Source organism: Panthera leo, chromosome F2, assembly GCF_018350215.1.
Source record: "Panthera leo isolate Ple1 chromosome F2, P.leo_Ple1_pat1.1, whole genome shotgun sequence".
Taxonomy (NCBI): domain Eukaryota; kingdom Metazoa; phylum Chordata; class Mammalia; order Carnivora; family Felidae; genus Panthera; species Panthera leo.
This window is the reverse complement of record NC_056695.1, coordinates 16,239,936-16,255,940: the sequence shown is the minus strand read 5'-3', so window position 1 is coordinate 16,255,940 and position 16,005 is coordinate 16,239,936. Positions and strand designations below refer to the sequence as shown.

Sequence of the window (16,005 nt, the reverse complement as noted above, 5' to 3'; positions counted from 1 at the left end):
TTTGTCACATAGCATAATGCCCTAAAGGTCCGTTCATGTTGTCACAAATGGCAGGATTTCCTTCCTTTTCATGGCTGAATAACATACCATTGCATATATACACCACATTTTCTTCACTTGATCTTAGCCAAAAGGCCAAGAAGCATTACACCACATTTTCTTTATCCATTCATCCAACAGTGCACACTCAGGTTGTTTCCATGTCTTGGCTATTGTGAATAATGCTGCAATGAACATGGGGATATCTCTTCAGCATATCTCTTCAAGATAGTGATTTCATTTCCTCTGGATACATACCCAAGAGGGGAATTGCTGGATCATATGGTATTTCTATTTTTAAGTTTCTGAGGAACGTCCGTACTATTTTCCATAGCGACTGTACCAATTTACATTCCCACTAACAGTGTGTCAGTGTTCCCTTTTCTCAGCAGCCTCACCAGTACTTATTATTTTCATCATTTTGATAACAGCCATCCTAACAGGTTTGAGGTAGTATCTCACTGTGGTTTTGATTTGGACTTCCCTGATGGTTACTGATGTTGAGCACCTTTTAATGTACCTGTTGGCCATTTGTGTATTTTCTTTGGAAAATGTCTTTTCAAGTCCTTTGCCCACTTTTTAATATTTAATTAATTAATTAATTATTTATTTATTTATTTCAAGTTATTTATTTATTTATTTATTTATTTATTTATTTATTTATTTTAAAGTAATCTCTGCACCCAGTGTGGGGCTTGATCTCACAACCCTGAGATCAAGAGTCACATGCTTTTCCAACTGAGCCAGCCAGGTGCCCCCTTTGCCCACTTTTAAATAGGATTTATTTTTAATTTTTGTTGCTATTGAGTTGTATGAGTTCCTTATATATTTTGGATATGAAACCCTTATCATATATATGGCTTGCAAATATTTTCTTCCATTCCATAGGTTGCCTTTTCATTTTGCTTTCTCCTTTTGCTGCATAAAAGCTTTTTACTTTGATATAGTCTCATTTGTTTATTTTTGCTTTTGTTGCTTGTACTTTTGATGTCATATCCAAAAAAAGTCATTGCCCAGACCAATGTCAAACAGGTGTTCCCCTGTGTTTTCTTCTAGGAGTATGATAATTTTAGATCTTACATTTAAGTCTTTAATCCATTTTGAATTAATTTTTGTGAGTGGTACATGTAATATTATTTAACACAGAGCCAGTAGAATTGGGCCAATAAAGAAAGAATCATACACCCACCAAATCAAATCTTTGCCACTTGAAAGAGGATGCTTCCTATTTGGCCCATGATTTTTTTTTTTTTTTTTTTTTTTTTTTTTTTTTTTTTTTTTTGCAGTTTTCTAAAACTTTTCTCAGGGATTCCAAAGTTGACTTTTAAGTTTTTGTTGAGAGAAAAAAATATACGGTTCTTTGCCATATCAGTAAGTTCTTTGAGGCTCTTACTCATATGATTTGCTGAATAAAATCCATTCCAACATTCTGTTTGAAGACATTTTTTCTTTACACCTTCTAATGTCTTGTTTTAGCCACATAGCTGTTATCATCGGATTTCTTTTCATAGTAATCTGGGTTAATTTCATTGTTTTCAGATTCTACAGAAGTTTTTTCCAGAAGGGTATGTCCAAGGAGTCCTTGCATATATATAAAATTTTTTATTTTTCTTCACACTTGGCTTTGTTCCTGCTCAGAATGGTATCTTAATTTCAATTATATTTTCTAATTGGTGAGTGTAGAATAATGCTACTCATAAGTTAATCTTTTACCTGGGAAATTTGCTCAACTCATTATTTCTAGGAGTTGACTGATAATCAGTTTTATCTTTTTTCCTTCCAATCCTTATCTTTTTCTTACCTTATTTCCTTGACCAGGATGTCTGGTACTATGTAGGCTAGAATTATAGATCCATACCATTTTTTTCTTCCAAATTTTTAAGATACTATATCATTTGGGCACTCTGTTGACAAGTTTAATATTACTTTGAATCCCATTTTTTTTTGTGGGGAACCTGTTTTTTCTCTCTACAAGCTTTATGGTCTTACTTTCTCCTTAAAATTCTGCAGTTTTATGAGAATATACCTTGGCATAACGTATACCTTGGTATATATATAGATCTATACCTTGGTGTCAATCATTTTTATTTATCTTGCATGGCATTTCATCCTGTAGACTTTTGTCTTTTCAGCTCTAGGAATTTTTTTCTTTTAATTGTCTCTCTCCTACCCCCACTCCTATTTGACTAATATTGGACTTCCTCAATTGATTCTCCATTCTGCAACCTTTTTCTCATATTTTTCACTACTTAGTTTTTGGTTTGCATTGTGGAATTTTCTCAACTTTGACTTCTAGGCCTTTTATTGAAAATTTTATTTAAGATATCTTTTTTTTTTTTTTTAATTTTTAACGTTTATTTATTTTTGAGAGAGAGAGACACAGAGCATGAACGGGGGAGGGTCAGAGAAAGGGAGACACAGAATCTGAAAACAGGCTCCAGGCTCTGAGCTGTCAGCACAGAGCCTGATGTGGGGCTCGAACTCACGGACCATGAGATCATGACCTGAGCTGAAGTCGGCTGCTTAACCGACTGAGCCACCCAGGCGCCCCTAAGATATCTTATTTTTGATTTTTAAGACTTTCTGGTTCTATGTCCCTTTTTTTTAAAAAGTAGCGTCCCTTATTTATTGTTTCAGATATTCCTAAGTGTACTAATTACTTTCAGTTCTTTTGATTAAAAGTGATAGAAAATCTAAGCTGCATAAGGAAGGAGCTAACTTACTGCTCACAAAACTGAAATGTTGGCAGTAACGCTGACTTCGGGTGCAGTTGAGTTTTCTATGGGAGCTTACATGGTAACACCAGCACCTGGTTTATATCTTTCTAAACCTTACCTTTGTTTATTCTAGTTCCATTCTCAGAGTCTTCGGTTATGGTAGAGAGAGACAGCAGCAGCTCAGCCTACTTAAGTTAAAGTTGCATGAGAATGAGTGAGGGCCTCTTTCCTGGAGTTCCTAGGAGTTCTCTTTCCATGACACCCAGTAGTTGTCTCATGGTACCTCACTGGTTCTGACTGGGCACATTCCTAAACATACTCCAATGGCTATAGGAGCAGAACCTAGGAATTTTGCACTAGGGGAGCTATAGCCATCTTTCTCCCACATGGTCTGTCTGACCATAGATTGTAGGCCTAGATTGTGGATTGAACTCAAACGCATTTGAGACGTGAGAGCTCAGTGTAGTGAGGTATAGATCAACAGAGCAAAATGGGGTAACCACAAGGAGGAGGGGTCCTAGGCACAAAATATAACAACTATTTTTTGCAATCACATGGTTTGGAAAAATACAGAAGTTTTGAATATGTGGGGGCAAAGGTAGATGAGTGTTGGGCATTTTACTGAAATGGAGGGCAGTAAGCCAAGGACTGGCTAGTATGTAGCATACAGAGTATCTGTCTAGAGATATTTATGTCCCACTGTTACAGGTTGGGGGGAGGGGGCAGAGAAAGAAAACCATAGTGAGTAAAAATATCTCTGTGTTTATGCCTGAAGTTTCATCAATTTTGTAGGAACAGGGAAATATTGGGTGGATTGGGAAGATTAGAAACAGTAATCATTTACATTTTAATGGGAAATGTCCTAATCAGTTTTCCTATTTCTAGAAGAGATCACCCTATACTCACATATCTAGGAACATAGACTATTTCTAGGAAGATGGAGACAAAACTTCCCCACACCACATCAAGGACTTCTGAGAGGAAGATGCCCTAAATAAAGGAGTATTTGAAGAAAGAGAAGTTAGAGGAAGAGGAAGACAAGTACTCCCACCATGCTGATGTCATTTTACCCTTCTCTCTTAGAGACGGAATCTCAGCTCTATTCTTCTTTCTCCTTCTTCCCCCTCCTTACTTTTCTAAGTTAAAGTGACAAGCAGAGGAAAGAAGGCAATAAATAACTAACATCGGCAATTAATAAGTCAATTTCTATACTCTATCTGCTCTGTGAACAGTTGTCAACACAGCGTGAATTTTCCTAACCAGTTTGTTTCAGTTAAGTCCAGAGATAAGCCCTTTGACTCATCCTCATGAGGACAAAGAATGGAATGAGTGGATTTTATCTGCTGAATTAGCTGGACGCGTCACATTTGACTTTAATAACTCTTTCTGTTTTCCTTCCTAAACCCACCGTGCACTTTGTTCTAATTGGAGTATTATTACAGTGTGGCAGCAGGCCATCTTGTAATTCTTTTTAAAATTCTCTCTGCTTTGACAGCTTTGGTGTCTGGAAGCACAAATTTATTTGTCATTTGGAACCTGAGATATGGATCAGTCTTTCCTCATGGCCAGACCTCACCTGAAAAAGCAGCGACCAGGACAAGACTCTGGACAAAGTCTGCTGGTTAGGGGGCAGCTGCTCTGATGGCCACAGATACGGGGCTGTATGTAGACTCGTTTTGTCAAATAGACACGCTGGATGAGATCTCTAAGGTTATTTCCAGCTTTGACATTTTATCATCTGACAATGTGTAGGTTTTGATATTAACCAAGAATCAGTTCTGCTCCATTTGTTTAAAATAAATCTCTTCACCTGTTGGTCACACTTCTTTAGTGATGAGACCAGGTTCTACCGAGGGCAGAAGAGAAGGTGAAATCTGCAAGTCCTCTAGATTCCTTTCTACATTCACATGTGTATCAACTCTGCTTTCTCTTCCTTCTACTAGACCATGAGTTGTTTGGGAACAGGAGCTGTGTCTTGTTAATCTTGCTTTTCCCAATGTCAAGCATGGTGCCTGCATTCAGGGGTATGTACTAAGCGTCCAAACTACGGAACTGAATAATTCTATGTGACCTTCAAGTCTACCTTAAATTAGAACCTTTATGTAATTTGCTTTACTTTTTATCCCCTTACATTTGGAAAACCTGTTACTCAGTGTAATCTTATGCTACTTTATCTTAATAATTAAAAACATTAGCTTTATATTAAAGAGAAATTAGTTTCTTTTTTCCTAGTTGAGATGTCAATTTTCTTTAATATTCCTTTTGGGGAAGGGGAAGATTAGGGTTGCTAGATAAAATTCAGGATGCCAGTTGGGAATTTGAATTTCAGGTAAACAATGAATAAGTTTTTAACATAAATATGTCCCAATTCCTTTTTTAAATCTGAAATTTTAATTTAACTGGGTGTCCTTTTTAAATTTTCTTTCCTAAATTTAGCAACCCAGACTCTCATCCTGGTCAATATAATATTCTATCTTGAAGTTCCCAAGTATAGATTCCATAGAACCTAAGGGAGAAGTGGCATTTTAGAGCCAGGATCACACTCAGAAGATATGACCTGTCCGGTCAGAACCTTTATCTTTTTATGGAATTATCTAAATTACAACCAGAGGTAAAAAATAGCAACTGAGAACACATATTAGTACCTGCTCTCCCACCTTTCTTTAAAACTGATTTACTATATTTATTATGCCCAAAGTACCAACCTGCTGCAAGGTGGTGATCTGACAATGAGTGTAGAAATACAAATCCTCCTCTTTGTTCATGGGATTCTAAAGCACAAATTTGAAGGGTCTCATAAACGTTCTCCTAATACATTCTTTTAAGTTCTCAAGTGGGAAAATGCTATACTTTCTCAGGTTTACTGGGGAATGAAGTTGGGGAGGGCCAGGCAGCAGAATTTTTTCCAGTTTCTTCTTCAGTTCTCCAATATATACATTATAACTAACAAGAATTTCTATTTTTTTCCCCTGTATCTCTATTTTTTCCCCTATATCCCTTTCTGGATTTATTGCTGACCCTACAACTTGGGCACTCCAAGGAATGCCTGCAAGTCCAGAAATGGTCCGAGACATTGCAGCACGAACCAATAACAACACGTGACAGTGGGTTTGGCAGCCATATAAGAAATGTATCCCCACATATCACATTAGCATTCACCCTCTAGGACTGCACTCAGAATCTGACGAGGAATGGTATGCACGGTCCCGACACCAATTCCATTATGTGTGTTTTCCAACATCACCAAGCAATTCTCTGGCACCAGTTGGGAGTCCTACAATTCAACTCAGTTCTGACACTACCTGGAGATAGTGCCTCCTACCACACACTAAGGGCTCAGTCCCACAAGACTGCTCCCTCCACATAGTTCAGATGACAACTCCCAAGTCCAGGTTGTCACTAGTGTTTCTGATTGACCAGCTATAGATTGGAGGTTCTAAGGACCCCTTCCTTGGGTGCGATTGATTTGCTAGAGTGGCCCCTAGGACCCAGATAAACATTTTAATAACTAGATTACTGGTTTATTATAAAAGGATGTAACTCATGAACAATTAGATGGAAGCGTTGCACAGGGCAAGGTATAGGAAGAGGGTGTGGAGCTTCCATGCCCTTTCCAGGGTTGCCACTCTCCCTGAACGGCAGCTCACCACTAAGCCACCAACGCTGCACAGTTGCCACTCTCTCTGAATCTCCATGTGTTCACTTGGAAACTGTCTGAACCCTCTCTATCTGTGTGTGTGTGTGTGTGTGTGTGTGTGTGTGTGTGTGTGTGTTAGAGAGAGAGAGCATGAGCAGGGGAGAGGCACAGAGGGAGAATCTTAAGCAGGCTCCATGCTCAGTGTGGAGCCTGATGTGGGGCTGGATCCCACGACCCGAGGATCACAACCTAAGCCTAAATTAAGAGTCTGATGCTCAACTGACTGAGACACTGAGGTGCTCCTCTTTTTGGGTTTTTAAGGAGGGTTCTTTACACAGGCATGGTTGAATAAAGCATTGGCTATTGAAACCCAATGTCACTTCATTAACATAACAAAAGATACCTTTATTGCTTTCATCATTTAGGAAATTCTAAGAGGTTTAGGAACTCTTGTGATGGGAATGGAGACAAAGACCATGTATATATTTCTTATAATGACAATATCATATTCCCATTTCTCCTTTCCCTGTTTCCTCCTTTCCTTGCTCCCAGTTTTGTGAAGCGGAAAACCTCTGAAGTTATCCTACTCCTAGTTGACCTAGTCAAAATCAGGCTGGCGGTTCTTGCAGTGGGTGTTCCTATCTCTACTGCATAGTCACATCACCAGGTGAGCTCAGGCAGAAGACCTTGAGGGCAAGGCATCCGTTGATGGGAACCCAAGCAGTAAGGACACCCTGCCTGTGATCGACTCCAAGACAGTGATCTATTTGATCTTCACTGCCTACCTGAAGGTACCCACCCACCTTTGTCCCACATTTTCCTTATAGAAACCTGGAAGTATTTTTGGCACTTTGGAGACAGTCTTTGAAATGATAGTCCACTGTCTTCTGTGTTGGCCTCACTGAAATTCCTGTCTTCTTTCACCACCACTCATTTCTCTGTCTTTGGATTTTGTCAGTGGTGAGTGACTGAACCTGGTCTGTTTCTATCCCCAGGACCAGGTGCTCTTGTACCTCTGTGCCCCAACTACAATTTCCCAGTGGAGGGACTGGGTTTGGAGTGAGGCCAAAATGCCATGTATATTATCTTTTAGAAAGGGGATTTTAAATTTCTCTCTCTCTCTCTCTCTCCTTTTTTTGTAGTGAATTTAATTTATTTAAATAATCTCTACACCCCGTGTGGGGCTCGAACTCATAACCACGAGATCAAGAGTCTCATGTGCCACTTACTGAGCCAGCCAGGCAGCCTGGGATTTTAACTTTCCTTTCTAAATTTTAGTGTAAGGTGGTAGAGATGATGCCAATGGTGTATATTAAAAAATTAGTTTTTTTAAGTGACCAATGCCTTAATATAGGATATTTATAATTTCTTTTATACTAACTGTTGCCTAAGCAGTGACAAAAGCATTTGTTTCCCTACAAGGTAACGTTTGAAAGCTAAAAGATCTTAAACTTAAAAATAAATCTGACTCTTAGATGTTTAATATAATATGTTAGAACTAGTATGCCATATAAATTATATTTGTCCTGTCAAATAAATGGCCTTAAACAATCGATAAGTTCATATCCGGCATAACTTTGGGGGAAGGACTTTCGATTTGCCTGTTCCTGAGCTTTGACTGAATTACCTCAGTAATCCACAAGATGGCAGCAGAGAAATGTTCATTTAAATTTATCATCCACAGAAAGGTTGTTCTAAGTTCACTTTAACAAAAAATAGACTAACCTTTGTCATGTGGTTCTTTCTGAGCATAGAGTAGCCAGCGAGGGTTTCCAAATGACTTCTCAGGTTTTTTTATGAGAGAAATACTGAGGATTTTCTTTTCTTTATTCATCTTAAAGTTGTTCACCATGCTCGCCATCTTTTGCAGTGTCAGGTCTGAAAGTGGTGCAGTCAACATGCTGGACGATGTGTTTCTGTCACAGCATTCTCTGAAGTAATCTCAGGAAATCTGGGAACAATATACTTTGGAATCTTGCTGTGTTCCTTGTGGTGATTAACAACCCACTGTCATTAGAGCAAGCAAGACAATGAAAGAACGTGGCTTTCGGGTCTTGGGGCCTGAACTTATCTTGGGGAGTATTGTGTGGGTAGGGCATGAAGAGAGAGAGTACTTTGCGGGAAGAAGGTATTTCCATCTAGGCTGCAGCTTTCAACTAAATTTATGTTTACATTACTGGCTTTGTTTTCACTTATTTGTTTGAGTGGGTAATTGGAGTTAGCAATAGATGGTTGCAGGGGCTTTTGAGTCAGAAGGAAACAAATTGTTTTCCTGTGAATGACCTCTGTTTTCTCATTCTAAGATCACGTATTTCTTATGAAGTGATAAAAGGCATAATGTGAATCTGTTCTATAGGCGTGATTAATAACAAATTAATTGTTATTACCCTGTACCATTTATTACTTTGGATTTTATTATGTCCAAAGCTTGGAGAACTTAACTACATGTACACGTGCATACACACACATACTTATGAATGTGGTTTTTGTTCGTAGTAATAATAAATGCTTGCTGCAAACTTTTAAAACATATGAGAATATGTGACATAGAAAATGAAGTCTCCCATAATCCCCTCAGGTGGTTTGTTAATATCCTCCTAGGTATTTCTTCACGTATAAGCAAACATTTTTAATGAAAATTTTTAATGAAATGAGATTGTGCAGCACTGGTACTGTTTTGCAGCTTCCACTTTACATTTACTTTATCATGGACATCTTTCTATGTTGAATTTTTATAGGCTATATATCATTCCAAAAGTATGTTGGTGATGTAATTTTTTTAAAAAAATTTTTAATGTTTACTTATTTTTGAGAGACAGAGCATGAGAAGAGGAGGGGCAGGAGAGAGGGAGACAGAATTGGAAGCAGGTTCCAGGCTCTGAGCTGTCAGCACAGAGCCCGATGCAGGGCTTGAACTCACAAACTGTGAGGTCATGACCTGAGCTTAACCGACTGAGCCACCCAGGTGCCCCTGTAATTTCTTAAACTACCTCAATTGATGAATGTTGTTTTCCATGTTATTCTTGTTGTTACAATGACAATGTTATATGTTTATCTTTGTGTCCTTAAAATCTAAACTTTTGGCCAAACAACATTTTCAAAACTGGAACACCACCTTTGAAATTAGTAATAAAATCCTACAGCTACCTTGTAGCCAGAATGGGCAGAGCCTGTGCAATAGACATAGGAACAGGTTGATAAGGTCTCCTCTTTTTTAAAATTTTAAGGTGAAGCCCATGCTTGAACATTGGCAGCAAAGGACAGAAGAGGTGCTTTCCCAAGTTTTTAAATGTACTATATAGCAGTGATATTTATAAAAGCCCTCCTCTTTCCTTGGAATGTCTTTACACCTGTGCCGCCCTGACATTGCAGGTTCCCCGTGTAACTAGTGGAGCAGGTGCTGGCTTTTATCTAGACAGCCAGGTAAAACTGAAATGTGCTCTCCCCAGGAACCATCCTTTCTGTGATTCCTTCATGGTGCCAGAGATCAAGATGCTGAAGGCTTGAAGTCTGGGAACCCAGGGGCAGGGTATTCTCAAGGAGAGAGACAGGACCCTGGAATGCACCCCCTCCCGAGGTCCAGCAAAGCCGGGTCTGTTTGCCTTCAGGGCACAGCGGAAGACCCATCTGTTTACTCAGGCATGTTTCTGAGTGGTCGCCTTATGGTGGCTCCCCTCACCCACCAGCCCGGGGAGTAGCAGCATCCTCTTGTCATCTTTGCCTCTTCACACGGAGGGGCTAATGCTGGCAAAGACAGTCTTACAATAGGGGTTCTCTGCCAAAGGATCCAGACTCTTATTTATTCCACGTGGCGTTTGATCAACATTGTATACAAATGGTAGGAACTAAAATCGAAGATGCTGATGTTTAACATTTCAAATTCGGAACTCTTTTTCAAGTCTGATTGTTATTTTTATTATTTATTGAATCGTTTATCTCACTAGTTTCATAAACTGAGGATCTAGGGCCTTAAAAAAAAAATCTGGTTTCTTATGAACGGGGGAAAAAGACCTTGACACTAGACGATTCTAAGATTTGCAAGTAAGATCGTTAGAAACAACTTTTTCTTAGCATGTAAGGCAGCATCTTGTCATTATTCTTGCACAATAACTCATCTTCTTGTTCCACTTTTGAACTGTGTCTCGTTCTATACTCTGGACTGCTCACTGTGTGTCTGGTGTCTCAGAGTCCCTTTTAGGTTATGAATGCCCTGAATACATTGCTGTTTGTGACTTTACAAACAAAATAGCGCAGCTCTGCTGCTTATGAGTGAAACATGAAAAAGGCAACGGGGTGCCTGGGTGGCTCGGTCGGTTGACCGTCCGACTTTGGCTCAGGTCGTGATCTCACAGTTTGTGAACCAGAGCCCTGCGTTGGGTTCTGTGTCAGCATGGAACCTGGAGCCTGCTTCAGAGTCTGGGTCTTTCCTCACTCTCTGCCCCTCCCCTGTTCATGCTCTGTCTCTCTCTTTCAAAAATAGATAAACCTTAAAAAAAAAAACAAGGCAAAAAACCCATGAAGGTGTACTTCTGCTCCATACAGCCTGTGTTTTATATATCCTGTATCTCTGTAAATTAATGCTTTGACTTCATTCATTCAACAAGTTTGCTTTGAGTGCCTGCTATGGGCCAGGCACACCGTTCTTGTCACTGTTTTGTGAAAAAAATAGACGAAAGTTCTTGCCCTCAGGGTACTGAATTAAATTTTTTTTGAATATTTATTTATTTTTGAGAGAGACAGAGACAGAATGCAAGTGGGTTAGGGGCAGAGAGAGAGGGAGACATGGAATCCAAGGCAGGTTCCAGGCTCCGAGCTTTCAGCACAGAGCCCGATGTAGGGCTCAAACTCATGAGCTGTGAGATCATGACCTGAGCCCAAGTTGGATACTCAACCTACTGAGCCACCCAGGCGCCCCCCAAAATTTTTTTAATGTTTAGTTATTTATTTTTGAGAGAGAGAGAGACAGAGTGTGAGAGGGGGAGGAGCAGAGAGAGGAAGATACAGAATCCGAAGCAGGATCCAGGCTCTGAGCTGTCAGCACAGAGCCCATGCAGGGCTCGAACCCATGAGCTGTGAGATCATGACCTAAGCTGAAGTGGGATGCCTAACCAATTGAGCCACCCAGGTGCCCTCAGGTACTGGATTTTTAGAGACAGGTAATAAGCAAATAAACCAGTCTTAGTATATTAGACAGTGATCAGTGCCAAGGAGAAAAAAAAAAATAGGAAAAGGGAATGAGTTGTGTTTTTAAGTCAGGATATGCCTTGCTAATCGGATGAATAAGATGGCATTTGAACAATGACTTGAAGGAAAGGATAAATGGGGAAAGAGGGCTCCAAGCAGGAGGGTTAGCACATGCCGACACTCCAAAGCAGTAGCCAACCTTGCGAATATATGGCTGGAGAGCACTCAGCAAGGGGGGGAGAATATGATGTGAAGTTAGAGAGGGAAGAGGGCAGACTGTAGTCTAGGCTCCGGAGGACTTTGCTTTTACTATGAGTGACTTGGGGAGCTGCTTAGGGTTTTAAACAGAGGAGAGAAGTGATTTGATTATATTTTTATTTTTATTTATTTATTTATAAATGTTTATTTTTATTTTGGAGAGAGAGGGAGCGAGTGTGAGTGGGGAAAAGGCAGAGAGAGAGGGAGACAGAGACTCCTAAGCGGGCTCCACACTGACAGCACAGAGCCCAATGTGGGGCTTGAACTCATGAACTGTGAGATCATGACCTGAGCTGAAGTCGGACAATTAACCGACTGAGCCACCCAGGCACCCCATTTGATTATATTTTTTAAAGGATCAGAGGAACTCCTGGTTGAGAACAGAGTGCAGTGGGACAGCTGAGATCCTGGAGGTGACAGCCCCAATCTTAGAAAATGGGGTGCTGGCCCACCCCAGTCAGTGGCACTGAACATGGAGATTCTGTATATATTTTGAGGGTCATGCTGACAGGATTTCCCGATAGTATGGGATCTAACTAATAAGCCTCCATGGGAAGGGAGAATTTCTGAAACTATTTGAATAAATGGAGAAACAGAAGAAGAAACTGGAAGGTCAGAGTAGGGAGAGATCATTAAGGAGATAAGCCTGGCAAGAAGGGGAGACTTTGAAACACAGAAGGAAGCTAAAGAATTCAGCTAATTCATAGCGTCTTGATCAAGTATACAGTGAAGACTTCTGACAGGATCCAAAGGCCTGTGAGACTGTGTTATGGCTTAGAGAGTGAAATTGTCCCATTTAAAGCAAAACACACCAAAAATACCTTTGTCAGTAGTAATATCGATAATATAAAGGCAAAGAATGTTGAGAAAATTATAATAAATTCAACAAGCCTGTAGTGAGTAAGAAATAGAAGGGAAGGCATGTCATGAACATTTTGGTACAGAAGACATTGGCAAAATTTGGTGATTTAGTGTTGAGAGTATGGGATAGAAGATAAATTCAGTACTTCTCCAAGTTTCCTGGTTTGTAGTTTTAAAGAGATGTTAGCAGTTTTTCTAATACTTGGAAATTAGAACAAGGGAAGGGTCATGAGTGAAGAGTAAATAACGTGTCTTTTGAGAAACGTTTAATGGAACAGACCTTGTAGAAAGAGTAGGAGGCAAAGTATATAAAGTCAGAGGAGGAAAATACAGGGTCAAAGTAGACTGGGGGTTTACCAAGTTTAGGTGAAATAATAGGCAAAGAGCAAATGATCTTCTCTTATTGTAATTAGAAAAAGGAAAGAAAGGATCACCAAAATGCTTTTAGATGATAAAAAGCTCCAGGATGGGGCTCCTGGGTGGCTCAGACGGTTAAGAGTCTGACTCTTGATTTTGGCTCAGGTCATGGTTTCAGGGTTATGAGATCGAGCCTAAGTTGGGCTCCCCACTGGGTGTGGAACCTGCTTGAGATGCTCTCTCTCCCTCTCCATCTGCCCCTCCCCAGCTTGCACATGCTTTTTCTCTTTAAAAAAAAAAAAAAAAAAAAAAAAAAAAGCTCTAGGAGTCTAGGAGAGGAGAAAGAGAAAATAGGCAAACTCTGCTGGAAGCCAATTCAAATAGGACTCTGAGAAGCCCTGTAACATCACAAATTATATAGTGGTTTTAGGTGGGGTCTCTGGACCGTGGGAGATAGAAACCCAATTGGCAAGGATGCTAGAATATCATCTTCAAGGATTGGAGATGGTGTTTTTCTATTTATTTATTTATTTATTCATTTTATTTATTTATTTATTTGTAAATTTTATTTTTTTAATTTACACCCAAATTAGTTAGCATATAGTGCAACAATGATTTCAGTATTAGATTCCTTGATGCCCCTTATCCATTTAGCGCCCCCCACCACCACCACAACCCCTCCAGTAACCCTCTGTTATTTAAGAGTCTCTTATGTTTAAGAGTCTCTTATGTTTTGTCCCCCTCCCTGTTTTTATATTATTTTTGCTTCCTTTCCCTTATGTTCATCTGTTCTGTGTCTTAATGTCCTCATATGAGTGAAGTCATATGATATTTGTCTTTCTCTGACTAATTTCGTTTAGCATAATACCCTCTAGTTCCATCCACGTAGTTGCAAGTGGCAAGATTTCATTCTTTTTGATTGCTGAGTAATACTCCATTGTATGTATATGCCACATCTTCTTTACCCATTCATCCATTGATGGACATTTGGGCTCTTTCCATACTTTGGCTATTGTTGATAGTGCTGCTATAAGCATGGGGGTGCATGTGTCCCTTCGAAACAGCACACCTGTATCCCGTGGATAAATGCCTAGTAGTGCAATTGCTGGATCGTAGGGTAGTTCTAGTTTTAGTTTTTTGAGGACCCTCCATACTGTTTTCCCGAGTGGCTCCACCAGCTTGCATTCCCACCAACAATGCAAAAGAGATCCTCTTTCTCTGCATCCTCCCCAACATCTATTTTGCCTGAGTTGTTAATGTTAGCCATTCTGACAGGTGTGAGGTGGTATCTCATTGTGGTTTTGATTTGTATTTCCCTGATGATGAGTGATATTGAGCATTTTTTCATGTGTCGGTTGGCTATCTGGATGTCTTCTTTGGAGAAGTGTCTATTCATGTCTTTTGCCCATTTCTTCACTGGATTATTTGTTTTTTGGGTGTTGACTTTGATAAGTTCTTTGTAGATTTTGGATACTAACCCTTTATCTGATATATCGTTTGCAAATATCTTCTCCCATTCTGTCGGTTGCCTTTTAGTTTTGCTGATGGTTTCCTTCGCTTTGCAAAAGCTTTTTATTTTGATGAGGTCCCAGTAGTTCATTTTTGCTTTGGTTTCCTTTGCCTCCGGAGATGTGTTCAGTAAGAAGTTGCTGCGGGCAAGATCAGAGAGGTTTTTGCCTGCTTTCTCCTCGAAGATTTTGATGGCTTCCTGTCTTACATTGAGGTCTTTCATCCATTTTGAGTTTACGTATGTGTATGTGTTTGTGTATGAGTTGTGTATGGTGTAAGAAAGTGGTCCAGGTTCATTCTGCATGTCGCTGTCCAGTTTTCCTGGCACCATTTGCTGAAGAGACTGTCTTTATTCCATTGGATACTCTTTCCTGCTTTGTCAAAGATTAGTTGGCCATACGTTTGTGGGTTGGAGATTGTGTTTTTCAATACTCCTGGGAATAAGTTTTGGATGGAACAGGAGAAGGGAAAGGTGCAAGCATAAATTAGGATGAGGGAAGGGACATCCATGAAGCTCATGCCTATTTTTAAAAATTATTATAAATAACCAGTTGATGAATAAAGTCCACCAAATATTTGCTGTGACAGGGCATGCAATGAACATCACTGCTATGTGGAAAAACATTTCACCTCCACAGGGAAAGGAACACCTTGCCTCAATAACTGCTTGCCTAAAATTTATTTATTCACTCATTCAACAGAAATTACATAGGCCCCACTGTGTGTCTGTCATTGAACTAGATTCTGAGGATACAAAATTGAATGAGATGTGAACCTTATCCATAAGATATTTGGAGTCTCACTGGGAACAGAGACATCAAATAATCAGTAATCAAAGTAAGTAAATCACTTGGTCTTTGAAATCAAATAGACAACATTTAAACCCCTCTTTCACCACTTCCTGATTCTCAACCTCCTTATCTAGAAAACTGATACCATTTCTGCCTTGTATTTCAGGTGCAGGGGAACAACATATGTCAAGGCAGGTGGCCACAGAACAGCGTGATCAGTAAGAAGTTTTTTTTTTTAATTTTTATTTGATCAGTAAGAAGTTTGAGAAAATCAGATAAGGGCTGTTCTGAAAGAGACCTTTGACTTTTTAAATCTGTGGAATATACTTATTGAAAATACTGATATTTGCTAACCACATTATTGCCTATCATTCCCAGCCCTGGCTCTATAAGACCATTTTCATGTAATCTTTATTTCAGCCAGACTGTTAATTACTGTTCCTCTAAACACTCTGCTCTTTCCAGCTTCTGAGCTTTCCCTAGGGCGTTCCCACCTTAGCATCTTCTTCTTTTTTTAATGTTTATTTTTTATTTTGAAAGAGACAGAGTGTGAGTGGGATAGGGGAGAGACAGAGGGGGAGAGAGAGAATCCCAAGCAGGCTCCGTGGAGCCTGATGCGGGGCCTGAACTCATGAATCGTGAGCTGAAATCA

General features: G+C 39.6%; 1 long non-coding RNA gene across 1 annotated transcript; it reads left to right on the top strand.

Moving 5' to 3' along the window:
- Positions 1 to 6,955: 6,955 nt before the first annotated feature.
- LOC122211075 lies at positions 6,956 to 15,623 on the top strand. Its single transcript, XR_006198476.1, has 3 exons — positions 6,956 to 7,184; positions 15,264 to 15,399; positions 15,520 to 15,623. It is a non-coding gene; the product is annotated as an uncharacterized LOC122211075 (long non-coding RNA).
- The last annotated feature ends 382 nt before the right edge of the window (positions 15,624 to 16,005 follow it).